Source organism: Suncus etruscus, chromosome 1 (assembly GCF_024139225.1).
Source record: "Suncus etruscus isolate mSunEtr1 chromosome 1, mSunEtr1.pri.cur, whole genome shotgun sequence".
Lineage (NCBI taxonomy): Eukaryota > Metazoa > Chordata > Mammalia > Eulipotyphla > Soricidae > Suncus > Suncus etruscus.
The window spans coordinates 133,034,477-133,047,561 of record NC_064848.1 but is presented as its reverse complement, the minus strand read 5'-3'; the positions used below and the strand labels follow the sequence as shown (position 1 = coordinate 133,047,561).

At 33.2% G+C, this 13,085-nt stretch overlaps 1 pseudogene; it reads right to left on the bottom strand.

Moving 5' to 3' along the window:
- Positions 1–3,122: 3,122 nt before the first annotated feature.
- On the bottom strand, positions 3,123–3,836 carry LOC126018328 (hyaluronidase-4-like; annotated as a pseudogene).
- Between the last annotated feature and the right edge of the window lie 9,249 nt (positions 3,837–13,085).

The following is a 13,085-nucleotide window of genomic DNA, read 5'->3' as shown; positions in this document are numbered from 1 at the left end:
AGGGCTTATTTCTAGCTCTGTATTCAAGGATTAGTCCTAGGAGATCATACGCTAAAAACTTGTGGGTTTTTTGTTTGTTTGTTTGTTTGTTTGTTTTTTGCAAGGCAAGTTCCTTGCCCTTTACGGTTTCTTAGATTCTCTGCAGGTTCGTCCCGGGATCAAAACCAGGTTTGTCCTGGGTCAGCTGCATACAAGACAAATGCCCTCCCACTGTGCTATTGCTTCAGCCCAATATTGGAAGTTTTCTATGTGAAATGAAGTATTGCTGTTTCCATATTTTCCAAACTGGCTACAGATTTTGAATCTATTCTTTTATATATTTTTACTTTAAGATCCAAGCTTTGATACTCAAGAAAAAAAGGATCTGGTATACTTCATATATTTATGTGCAGTCTTGAGATATGTAAATATGCATTTGTTTATGAAAATACTATAATTATATTTAAATATATGCTCTTACTTTATTTTAAAACAATTTTGTTCGGGTAGTTAATAATAGTAAAAAATATTTTGCTAGTGTCCATTTTATATATTAAAAAGCATATGAACACATAAAGTTTATAATTATTAATAAGTGGTCTTGGTATTCCTAACTTTATGTAAATGTATGTAAACTTTATGTAAACTTTATGCACAATAAAATATAAAAATTTTTAGCAAAATTAAAGATAGGTGATGTTACCATTCATTTAAGTTTGGTACATAACAGCAACTGTTTTTACATTTTATTATGGGAAGATATTTACAGCAAAGTAAAGTGGAAATGAAGTATACATAAATGCTTTAAAATATGTGGAAATATGGTGGCTGGAGATATAGGGTAGCAAGTAAAGAGTTTGCCTTCCACATGGTCAATATTAGTTTAATTCCTGGTAGCCTGTACTGCCCTCCTAGGAATGCCAGAAATTCCTAAACAGAGAGCCAGGTGTAAGCCCTTAGTATTTGTCATTATGGCCCCCCAAACTAATAATAATAATAATAATAATAATTTCATTACTACTACTATTAAAACAATTGAAAATATCTTCACAGTTACAGTTTTTAGAATGATATGCTGGAACTGTCAAAAAACAAACAAAACTGTTTCCAGATGTGACTCTAACTTTTGATAGTTTTTCCCCTCAGAACTAAAGCATTTCTCTGTTGCTCCTGTTGTTTGTCAAAGTGGAAGTGTACCTGAGATTTTTCAGAATATGCTGAAATCAACATCAGTCTAAACAATCTTTTCAAATGAGCACTTTGTTCCTTAGTGTTTATTATGTCTTCTAAAATTAAAGTTATTATCTCTAAAATAGGTATGTGTTGAAACCAAATATAGAAAAGAAAACCTAGTTTCCCCTTTGAATAGGTGGTATTTAAATTTAGAGTCAAGACTATTTTTTTAAAGTTTTAGATAAATAGTTTAAATCTTCAGCTAGTACTGCTTCCTCAGCACTTTTAATCTTTAGTTGCAATTTTTATATTGGGTAGAGATATTTTACAATGGAGACATTTTCTCTACTCATTAATGTTGTGTTAGGCATAACATTTACCATTTGTCCCTGCAAAGAGTAAATTCCACTCTTTATCTTTCACCAAGACCTACATACCTGTTAGCATTGAACTCTCAATTGAATGATTTCTAGATTCTTCTTTAGATATCTAATATTCCTAACATTTTATATTTTAATACAATCTAGAAAATTCAAATTTTAGAAAATGCTTTACCCCAAATAAGATAAATAATTAATATAACATATTTAATGAAAATATTTAAATGCATCATAAATAAAAAGAGATTGAACAAAGCTCAATCTCCTCATCATATAAAGTTTTCAAATAATTATTTATCTGATAAAATAAAAATATTGATAATTTTTATTTGGCAGTTATTCTTTTCCCCAAATAAAAGTTTTTCTTTTAAATAACAGTAATAACAAGGGAGAAGGGAAAGAAATGTTGAGAGTTTATTAAGGTTACCTGCATGGTTTGTTGAATGAGTAATTTATATATTTATATGTATAGCTATTTACCTTCATATATGACTTAATATATAAATATATATTATATAATATATAAATAACTGAAACTTCTTACAATTTTTAAACAAATGTTACAAACATCTTATAATCATTTAAGTAATGGTCCCCTGAGTCTGCCTGAGCACTACCTGGTGTGGCCCAAACCCAACCCCTAAAAAATCTTGCATCACCTTTGCCAACCGTTTATTATAATGAGAATCAAGAATAAACTTGATTGATTATTGATTAAACCAACAGATTTATAATAGACTTTTAAAACATTTGACTCCTCTAACTTTGATTAAAATTTTAATTATTCTTAAAAACCACAAACTATTGTCACTAAGGATATTTTTAAGTTCACAGTTCAATAAAATTAAGTATATTCAAATAATTGTGAGATATTCTGTATAACTTTTCCAACAATGGATAAAAACTCTATTCTTGTTAATTCTTTTAAATAGTGAGGCCATAAGCAGAGATATTTTGAATTGGATTTCTACTTGTATCAGTAATTGCATCTTTAATTCAAACTTGACCATTATTTTAATAAACTTTTGAATACGTCAATTGAAAAGGCAGTTTCAAAGCTAGGAGGTAAGAAGTCATTGCAGTTCTTGATAAGACACCTAAATGCTTTTATACTTTTCTTTTTAAATGAATTAAAAAAGGGAGCCAGTGAGATAGTACAGTGGGTAGGTCACTTGCCTTATATGAGGCTTACTTGTATCACTTATGGGACTCTGAGCACCACCAGAGTAATTCCTGAGAGCAGAGCCAGGAGTGACTGTTAAATAATTGGTCAAAGAAAGAAATATATTCCCCTTTAAAAGTCTAGATCCTTGCATCCCATATGGACCTCTGAGCACCACCAGAGTAATTCCTGAGAGCAGAGCCAGGAGTGACCTCGAGCAATGCTGGATGTGGGTCAAAAACAAAACAAAGAAAATATTTTTAAATACCTAGTTTACATAAAATAAGACTGTAAAATAATTGGTCAAAGAAAGAAATATATTCCCCTTTAAAAGTCTATTAATAAATTGAAAATCCTTCAAATTACAATTTAACAAATAAATGTCTTATAGATAAAGGGCAACCTCCTCCCCCTTGGTAAATAATGTCTTACCTCAAATAAAGAAGCAAAGGTGCATCTCTGTAACCTAACTTGTATAGATAAAAATAGAAAGAGCATAATCCTGAGATGTCATGGTGGTGATCCTCAAGGATTCTTGTTCTCAAAACTGTGAGAAGAGTAAAATGTTTTTGCTATCCTCAGGGATTTACTGATTCCAATGGGAGAATATAAATCTACACTATTATTCTAGAGCCAAGATAGCTCATTGTTCCTCAAAACTACTTCTTCTGGTTATGATTCTATATAATTGGGGCCATACATATTGTAATTATGGCAATCAGGATGTAAATAATAACTCCAAAGTTACTTGGGTCAGCTCTTATTTCCCTACTTGGTAGTTTCTTTCATGAAAACTTTAGCACTTTCATCAAAGGTTGCTTTAGCCAAATATTCAATATAAATTGCTGATACATTTTCTTGCATATCATAATTAAGTTGTCTTGATTTCTTTATGGAGACATTCCAGTTCCAGATTCATTGAGGCTTCCAATATTCCCAGCTTATAACAGCAAGTGACCTGAAATCTTTTGCAGACACATAATAATTAATATCTCGGTCAACCTATTCCAAATGCACTTGTAAACTTATGTCTGGGAAAGACACCCATTAATGTGAACCCCCTTTACATTGTACCATAGATAGTAGCCTATTCCGTTTATATAAAATATGGTGATATTTTGTCCCCAAGCAAAAATGGACATTTTTGTGGGGGGGGGGAGTCACACCCGGCAGCGCTCAGGGGTTACTCCTGGCTCTATGCTCAGAAATCGCTCCTGGCAGGCTCAGAGGAACATATGGGATGCCTGGATTCGAACCACCGTCCTGCTGCATGCAAGGCAAATGCCTTAGCTTCATGCCATCTATCCAGCCCCTATCTTTGGACATTTTAAAGAGATTAACACAAGAAAAAAATTTTTAAAAAAATGGGGTCAGAGAGATAGCACAGTGGTTGAGTGTTTGCTTTGCTATTCAGGACAGATTGTGGTTCAAATCCTGGCATGCCATTTGGTCCCCTGAGCTGAACCTCCCAGGAACAATTTTTGAGTGCAGTCAGGAGTAATCCCTGAGCGCCTCTGTGTGTGACCCATGGACGAGAGAGAGAGAGAGAGAGAGAGAGAGAGAGAGAGAGAGAGAGAGAGAGAGAGAGAGAGAGAGAGAGAGAGAGAGACAGAGAGAGAGAGAGAGACAGAGAGAGAGAGACAGAGAGAGAGAGAGATAAACAAATAAATGCAAATCTAGAAGTAAGACATGGTGACTTATCTTTTATTCAGGTTCAGTAAATGCAATTCAAAAAACCTTCTCAAACTTGTTGACCCATTGTTTAGAATACAAAATGAAGACCTGGCTCTTGTCCTCAATAAAACTTGTGAATAGGGGCCAGAGAGATAGCATGGAAGTAGGGCATTTGCCTTTCATGCAGAAAGACGGTGGTTCGAATCCTGGCATCCCATATGGTCCCCTGAGCCTGCCCAGGAGTGATTTCTGAACTCAGAGCCACGAGTAACCCCTGAGCGCTGCTGGGTGTGACCCCCCCAAAAAAAACCAAAAACCTTGTGAATAAATAAAGGTAATAAAAATTCAATATTTGTTTAAAAATCACATCACATCCTCTGCGTCATTCCAAAAAATTTATAAAAACATTTGTCTCATTTAATTTGTAATAACTTTATATTAAGTATATCAAAATGCATAGAGGCTTTCCAAGCTTTCACTAGTTAGGATGCTTGTTTAAGACCTAAATAGGTGTACTTATTCATCCATTTTTTTAACTGACCTCTTAAGAGTCAAAGAAGTTGAGAATAATTCCATATGGAGTCAGAAATCCCAATGTTTAGGACTTGCAGTTCCCAGTGTGACCTCTAGAGAGAAAAGAAAGAGAAAAAGAAAAGAAAAGGAGAGCAAAGAAAAGAAAAAATAAAGGAAATTAAAAGATAAAAATGCTTAAAAAGAAAAACATGAAATAGGAATGGAAAGATGGAAAGGAAAGGAGTGGATGGGAGGAGAGGAGAGAAGAGAGGAGAGTAGAAGAAAAAAGAGAAGAGGGCAGGATTAGGGAGAGCAAGGGGGGAAGGGAAGGGCAAGGGAGGTGAGGGAAGAGGAGAGGGGAGAAATAGAGAAAGGGGAGAGGAGGGGAAGAGAGGAGAAGAAGGAGGGAGCAGAGGGGATAAAACTGGAGGGAAGGGGAGGAAAAGGGAAGCATGGAGAGGAAAAGAGAAAAGAAAAGAAGGAAGCAATTTATAGATTTTAAAAGGTTGCAGAACTTTTGGGATCGGATTGATATAGTATAAACCCAAAGCACAGACGCAACAAAACTGAAAACATGAGATTTAAGCTGCAACCACTGAATATGCATGTCAAGTTGGCAGATAGGGAGTTTGAGGCTGGGGATGATTGATGCCAGTAGCACTGGTGGTGGGATTAGTGTTGGTGTAGGATATAGTCAAAAACTCAACTATTAATAAATTTGTAAGAAACAGTTCCTTAAATAAAATAAAGTATTATTTAAAATAAGAAATGTAGTCTTAGGACTAGGGAGATATTACAGGAAATTAAATACACACTTTTTTGTAGCTGATCCCAGTTCATTTTCCAGTACCACTTAATTCCATCAGTATCACCCTGGAGACCTCTGAAAACTCCCAGTATGGCCTGAATAATCAATATGTTTTGATAACCCAATATATTGCAAAAAATATTGTACACATATAGAAGTGAGAGATACTTTAGTTATTAGAGTGAGAATCTTTTAAAAAGATTATAAATTCAATTGAAATAGATTAAGGGGTATTAGGGACTAAACTGAGATCAACTGCAAGGAAGCATGAACTTAATCCTTCATAATATTTCTTCAGTCCCAAGATTGCATTTTATTTTTAAATATTATAGGTTTAGCTATTTAACTTAAAGAACTATTATTTACAAAGTTATTAATGGTTGAATTTGGGCATATTCTATACCGACACCAATCCGATCACCAATGTCTACTGTCATCACAAGTGTTCCTAAGTTCCATCATCTCCAAACTCAAACTCCCTATCTTCCATCTCCATATACAAATTACAAAGTTCAGTGGTTACATCTTCTCTCTGATGTTTTCAGTTTTGTTGAGTTTGTACTTTGGGCTTATAACACATCACTCCTTTCCCATCTCACCAAATATCTTACCCCTCTTCTCCATTTTTTCCTTTTCTCATCTTCTTCATCTTTCTTCTAAGATTACATTTCTTAAAATGCAAATGTTCTTGTTTATTAAGATCACCATCTTTCACATTAAAGAAAGATTCTTCCATTACTACAAATTACACTAAAATGGTAATTTTAAGTCTTTATACAAATTTAGCATATGTTTAAGAAAATAGAAAGGAAATAGTTACATATCAAAGATATGGCATTGAATCCATTGTCAAATTTCCCAAGAGGAGTTGAGAAGGTATTACATTTATTTTCCATATTATTGGTACCATTTTAGTCATCCAAAATGCACATTCTCCAAGCACAACTAGGAATAATCTCTCAGAACAAAGGACTAAACTCCAAGCATTACTGAATTTGACAACTCAAACACCCACCAAAAAAAAATAAATAAATAAAACATTTTAGAGACCAATAAAAAATCTTGTATTTTTTACCTTGAAAATAAAAATAGAGTTATAAAAACCTCTCCTTCATAAAAACAATGACTTATTGCTTTAAATATATCTTATTATATAGAAGACTGCACTACACACTAAGAGGTATCTAATTTTTATTTTTATCAAAAGTGGTGCTTTACCCTTATTCTTGCTTGTTGTTTGTCCCTTAGTTACTTGTTTGAAAAGCAGAGGTTGAGTGACAGAGGATGGCAGGCTTTCAATCAGAGAAACAAGTCATTACAGGGGTGACTCAGGGCACTAATTTAAATCAAAGGCTTACATTAACTCTAATTCAATCTCAAATCACACTCTCTTAAAAGTATTTTGATTTAGTGACTTGTTGTTGTCTGAAAATATCCATTTTAAATTCACGAAGAAGAAAGCATTGGTTGAAACATTATGTAGAAAATCCTGAGGAAAATTATTTTTTAAAGTTTTTTATATTAAAGAAGAAAATGGTGCCAAGTGTTTTTATATATTAATTATTTGATTTTTGCTTGTGCTTGTGAGATAAAGCTGGTAATACTCAGGGCTTACTCCTGGCTCTGTACTCAGAGATAACCCAAATAACTACTTTAATAGTTAAATTACTGGGTAAGATTATTGTGTTTATTCAACAAAAAAATAGCATTCTTATCATTCTGATGATTCTTTAAAAAATCATCACATATGATTAATCTAATATATTGTCATTTATTCTTCTAGATAGCACCAGCAAAACTGGAATCTGCCTTCTCAGTATAGCAGAAAAGTTAACTTAAAACCTGGTTATTTGAGTCTACCCCCAGCACTCATTTTTCAGACCCATGGCTACTTCATTGATTTATATCCAGACTAATTTAGATTAGTGAATCACATGAGGAAATTAAACCAATGAGGCGAGATGAACTCTTGAACTCTAGAGGTCTGCTTTATCAAATATTGGCATGGTGATACGCACGATGTTAATAAATACTTTATTTAAAACACAAGTTTTAAATCTGGAAAGATACCTTTACAAATGTTCTGAATGGGTATAGAGAAAATAATTTCCCAGACCAGTGATGTGTCTAAAATTCAAACAGCAGCCATCATTCTCTTGAAGGCGTGGTATCAGCAGCCAGCTACAACTCTGTAGGAAACTTAACCATAACATCATGCCCAAAGAGAAAAATGTGATGTGTGATGAAACTACACATTTCTTTTGTCATATATTTGTCTAAATTGTCTCCATATCCATGCTGAAATAATGCCCTAAATTCTACATATGGCTTACCTTTCTATCTACCATCTCTATGTACAACTGGTTAGAATCTCTGTTTCCAACTTCTCCGTCCATGTTTTTTTCTCATGTCCATGTTTTGCCTCTATTTTCTTGGTGATCACACTTCTATTAAAAGCACTCTAAGGGCCAGAGCGGTGGCGCAAGCCTTAGGCGTCTGCCTTGACCACGCTAGCCTGCGTCCCATATGGTCACTAAGCCAGGAGCTATTTCTGAGCACATAGCCAAGAGTATCACCTGAATGTCACCCGGTGTGGCCGAAAAACAAACACCCCCCAAAAAAAACAAGAGCACTTTAAGTAGCACAATAATGAGAATTTATGTCCTCTTAGATTCTTGTTTTTTCTCTGTAATTTATCTAAACCATCTTCTCGTTTATAAACTCAATGATGAAAGAATATCTCATACTACTGTCAATATATGCTTTATAATAGTTGACGGTTATAAAATCTTCTTGTGTTTCTGACTATCCACAATTTCAGTTCAAATGTTTTCTTCTTCTAAAGCCATATTTTAATTTATAGGGGCACTGGGCTAGTGTTATAGTCATTATCTCAAGGCATATTCAAGGTGTAACTTCCTGCAGTAGAAGGTTGTAGTGAATCTATTGATCACAACTCTGTTGGCTCAGATTGGGGAAGAGGATTTCAGAGAAGAATGTCCCCTGATTCTGTGGGTTCTGAAGCTGGCCGCACACCCAGTTTCCTGAGACCAGATGATTAGGACTCAGTCTCAATGAGGCAGGTCCAGGTGGAATCCTGTAGTCTTTGTGGAAATGCTCCAGTTTACCACAGTTAAAGAATCTGCCCTGAACTCATAAAACTTGTAGTTTACATTTTCTCCAGCTTTTGGAAACACGATAACCAAATTAATAGCAATCTCTTGCTCAATGATTATCTAACCTTGGACAAGATCCAGGTTTTCCCATTCAAGGGAGTGTATTGTGGAAGACTGTAATTCTCTGGAAAGATAGATTGATTCATTTCAATTCTTCATTCATTCCAATTATCCAGAGCCTGTCTCTGTACAGAATAGGCTGCAATAGTATAGATATAAGCCTCCAAAGATCCAACATTTTGACAATTATATGTGCGATTATACCTCATTGTTTTGTTTTGCATCTCCCTGATCTTCATCATATGGAGGACTTTTTTGTTTGCCTATTTGTTTTTGTTTGTTTGTTTTTGGAGGGAGGTCACACCCGGCAGCGCTCAGGGCTTACTCCTGGCTCTGTGCTCAGATATCGCTCCTGGCAGGCAGGGGGGACCATATAGGATGCCGGGATTCGAACCACCATTCTTTTGCATGCAAGACAAATCCTTACTTCCATTCTATGCATTTTGGCCATCTGCATATGAAGAAATGTCTATTTATTTCTTCTTTCCATTTTTGAGTAGGTTAGATGGTATTTTTTTCTTGTTAACTTCTGGTAGTACATAATACATATCAGATTTTAACAATTTATCAGATGGATGCTCAGTGATTAGTTTCTACCATTCAGTGGGTAGCCTTTGTATCCTAGTCACTGTTTCTTTTGAAGTGCAGAAATGTCTTAGTTTAATGTAGTCCCATTTGTTTATCTCTATTTCCACTTGTTTGGACAGTGGTATTTTCCCCTTGAAGAGAACTTTAGACTTAAATGTCATGGAGTTATTTGCCCATGTTTTCCTTTATTTACCTTAGTGTTTCATTTATGATATCAATGTCTTAATCTATTTTGATTTGACTTTCTTGAATAGTATTAAAAAAAGACCTGAGTTCCCTATTTTGGGTGTAGTTGACCAGTTTTCCCAACACCACTTGTTGAAGAGGCTTTTCTGCTTCAATTTGTATTTAGTGTCCCTTTATAAAAAATTAATAAGTTGTATACCTTCGGGCCAATCTCAGAAAACTCATGCCTGTTCCACTTATCTTATTGTCTATCTTCTAATACAACACTGTTTTAATATCTATTACTTTATAATACAATTTAAATTTGGAGAAAGTGATGCTGCCATCTTCTTTTTACCAAGTATTTCTTTAGCTATTCAGAGAAATTTATTGTTTCAAATAAATTTCCATACTGTTTGATATCCTCCTTTGAAATATGTTATGGGTATTCTTAGAATGATTTTTATTAAATCTGTACAATGTTTTGACAAATATTTCCATCTTAATTATGTTAACCCCCAATCTCTGAGCATGGTATATGTTTTTATTTCCTTGTGTCCTCTTTTATTTTTTGAAGTAGTGTTTCGTAGTTATCTTTACATAGCTCTTGCACCTTTCTAGTTAAGTTGACTCCAAGGTACTTTATTTTCTGATAAACAATTTGAATTGGATTGCTTTTCTCCTTCAGTGGATGAGAGTTTCTTTCTCACCACATCCAAACCAACAGAGATTGTGCCCAGTATTTTTGAAATGTGCCATCCTTGCTGATGTAAAATGATATCTCATTATTATCTTGATTTGGATTTCCCTAATAATAAATCATGTTGAAAATTATGTTCATGTGCCTAATGACCATCTGCTGGTCTTCCTTCTACAAATGTCTGTTCATTTCCTCTCCCCAGTTTGATGGGGTGTTAGGTTTTGTGGAGTTAACCTTTGTGAGTATTTTGTATATTAAAACCTATATATATCTGTATACCAAAAATTTACCTGATGTGTTGAGTGTGAAAGTTTTATCTCATTCATTTATCTGCCTTCTAATTTCCTGTGATTTTTATCAGGAATATGAGGGGGCTAATTGTAGAGAAAGGAAGATGGCTGATGGTTATTCTGGCAATTTTCCTTGTTCTGGCTCAATCATAACATTGTGTCTTGCTGTCATTAGCTGGTTGTTAAAATATTTCATTGAGGGATAATTGACTATAAGAGAGATTGCATGAGATTTGTCATGAAAAATATTCCCTACTACTTTCATGAGGTATATTTTATGAATGAAAGTTCAGACATTGTTCTTCTGAAATGAAGTCCTTTGAAAGAAATTATAAGTAGCAGTGAGTACTTCGATTATACATGGAAATGCAAAGTTTCATTTGACTATAGTTTCACTAAGGAACCATAAACAGGATCTCTCTTCTTCCTTCCTGGAATATTTGAATATTAATTAAAAGAACAGTAAGTGGCATACTTCAATTTTTATATGAATGTAAACATAGAAGTTTACAAATATTAAAATATTTATTTCAAAAACTCATTTTCTAGTTAATAATCAACTTTAAACATTTTTATAAGTACTTAACTGATTACATAGATGAGTTCATTTCAGATATGATTTGGTCACTTTTTCTAGTAAGTGGGATCAAATATGGTTATTATTTCATTAGGTACACATAAGGGTTTTTACTCCTTTTCTAAGCTACCTGAATGCAGAAACAGTTCTAAGCATGGCTTCTCTTAGGAACTCAAAGAACAAGACAAGAAAATGAGTTCTCTACTCTTCAGTGTATCTATTTCAAGAGAATGCCTTTCTTACCATGAGCATTTTTTTTACAGATTGGAAATTTGAATATTGAAGGGTATCTGATAATATCCCTGCTTTCATAAACTTTTTTCTAGTTCTAGAATCTGTGTACTATTTAACAAAATAAGGTTGAATATTTCTGTAGGCCAAAATATTATTTAAATATTTTTGATACTGTAAAAAGTTATAGTGCTAGTGAACAGAGGAAATTTGCAAAAAAAATCAAGTATTTGATATTTGGGACATATATATGTTTTGAGTAGTGACTTTTTATTCACTTTGAATCAATTTGAATCATGGATTCATTATTCATTTATTGTATGAAACTTACTAATATAAATGCAAATTTAGAGAATTATTTTGAAGAATAATTTAGATGAAACATCTCGGGCATACTTTTATTCTTGGGCACACTGATAATTTTGAATTCTCTTTTTTTTAAATTTTAGACTAATATAAATACTTATTGTAAAATGTTTTAGGCAATTTATTCTTTCTAATGTTATGTTAATTTTATAAAATTTATATCTTGTGTTCTCTTGAGACTCATGTTTATTTTATACTCTGATATTCTATTAAAAGCAATCTGCTTAAAATTTAAAATCAAGATAGATATGCTACCATGATTAGGACATGAGTTGATACAATCACCGTTTTTATCTTCTTTTTATTTAAATGAAATACTTGACATCCAGATGGACTATTTTGAGTTCTGGACCCCTGCTTTTAATAAATAATATTAAAATTATTAAATTAAAAAATAATCAATAACATCCACAATTTCTATAATAGATGCTAACTTTGGTTATATTTCTTTGTCCTTGCAGTAATCACAGTACATTATATAATTTTATATGACACACAATAATACAGTATAAAACTATTATATCATACATATGTCTTTCATAATAATGGCTTTCATAAAGACATAATAATGTCTTTCATCGTTAAAGCAAATGTGGAAATATTAAGTTATATTCACCATTAAAATTTAATTATATGGGGCCTGAGCAGAGTGATAGGTCATTTGCCTTGCATACAGTGATCTAGAACGGTCCTTGGTTCTATACCCCAGAGTTCTATATGGTCCCCCAAGCCAGGAGCAATTTCTGAGCCCTTAGCTAAGAGTAGCCCCTGAGTGTCACATGTTGTGGCCCCAAAGCAACAGAAAAATTAATTGTACTTCCCTATATTCTCATATAAGTAAAATCAAATAGTGACTATCTCTATATGATCTATAGTTTAAGCATAATACCATCTAACAATATAACCCAACCATGTTATTGCAAGTGTAAGGATTTACTAATTTTTGTAAGAGTGTATTATCTCACTCTGTATATAATCCATCTGTTTTTGTCTATTGTTTTGACAATTTATTTGTTTGTTAATATACAATACAAATATTAGTAAAATAATCTGTTAAATATCTTATACTTCCTTAATTATTTTAGTTGATATATTTATTGAAGTTTTGTGAAAATTTATCTAAGTATATATTTTTAAATGTCAGAATAGACTCAGGATCACCATTTCACCCCTCAGATTAGGAAACTCATGAAGTGTAAGGATAGAGGGGATGCATGTAGCCACCCTGGCTAGCCTCTATCCA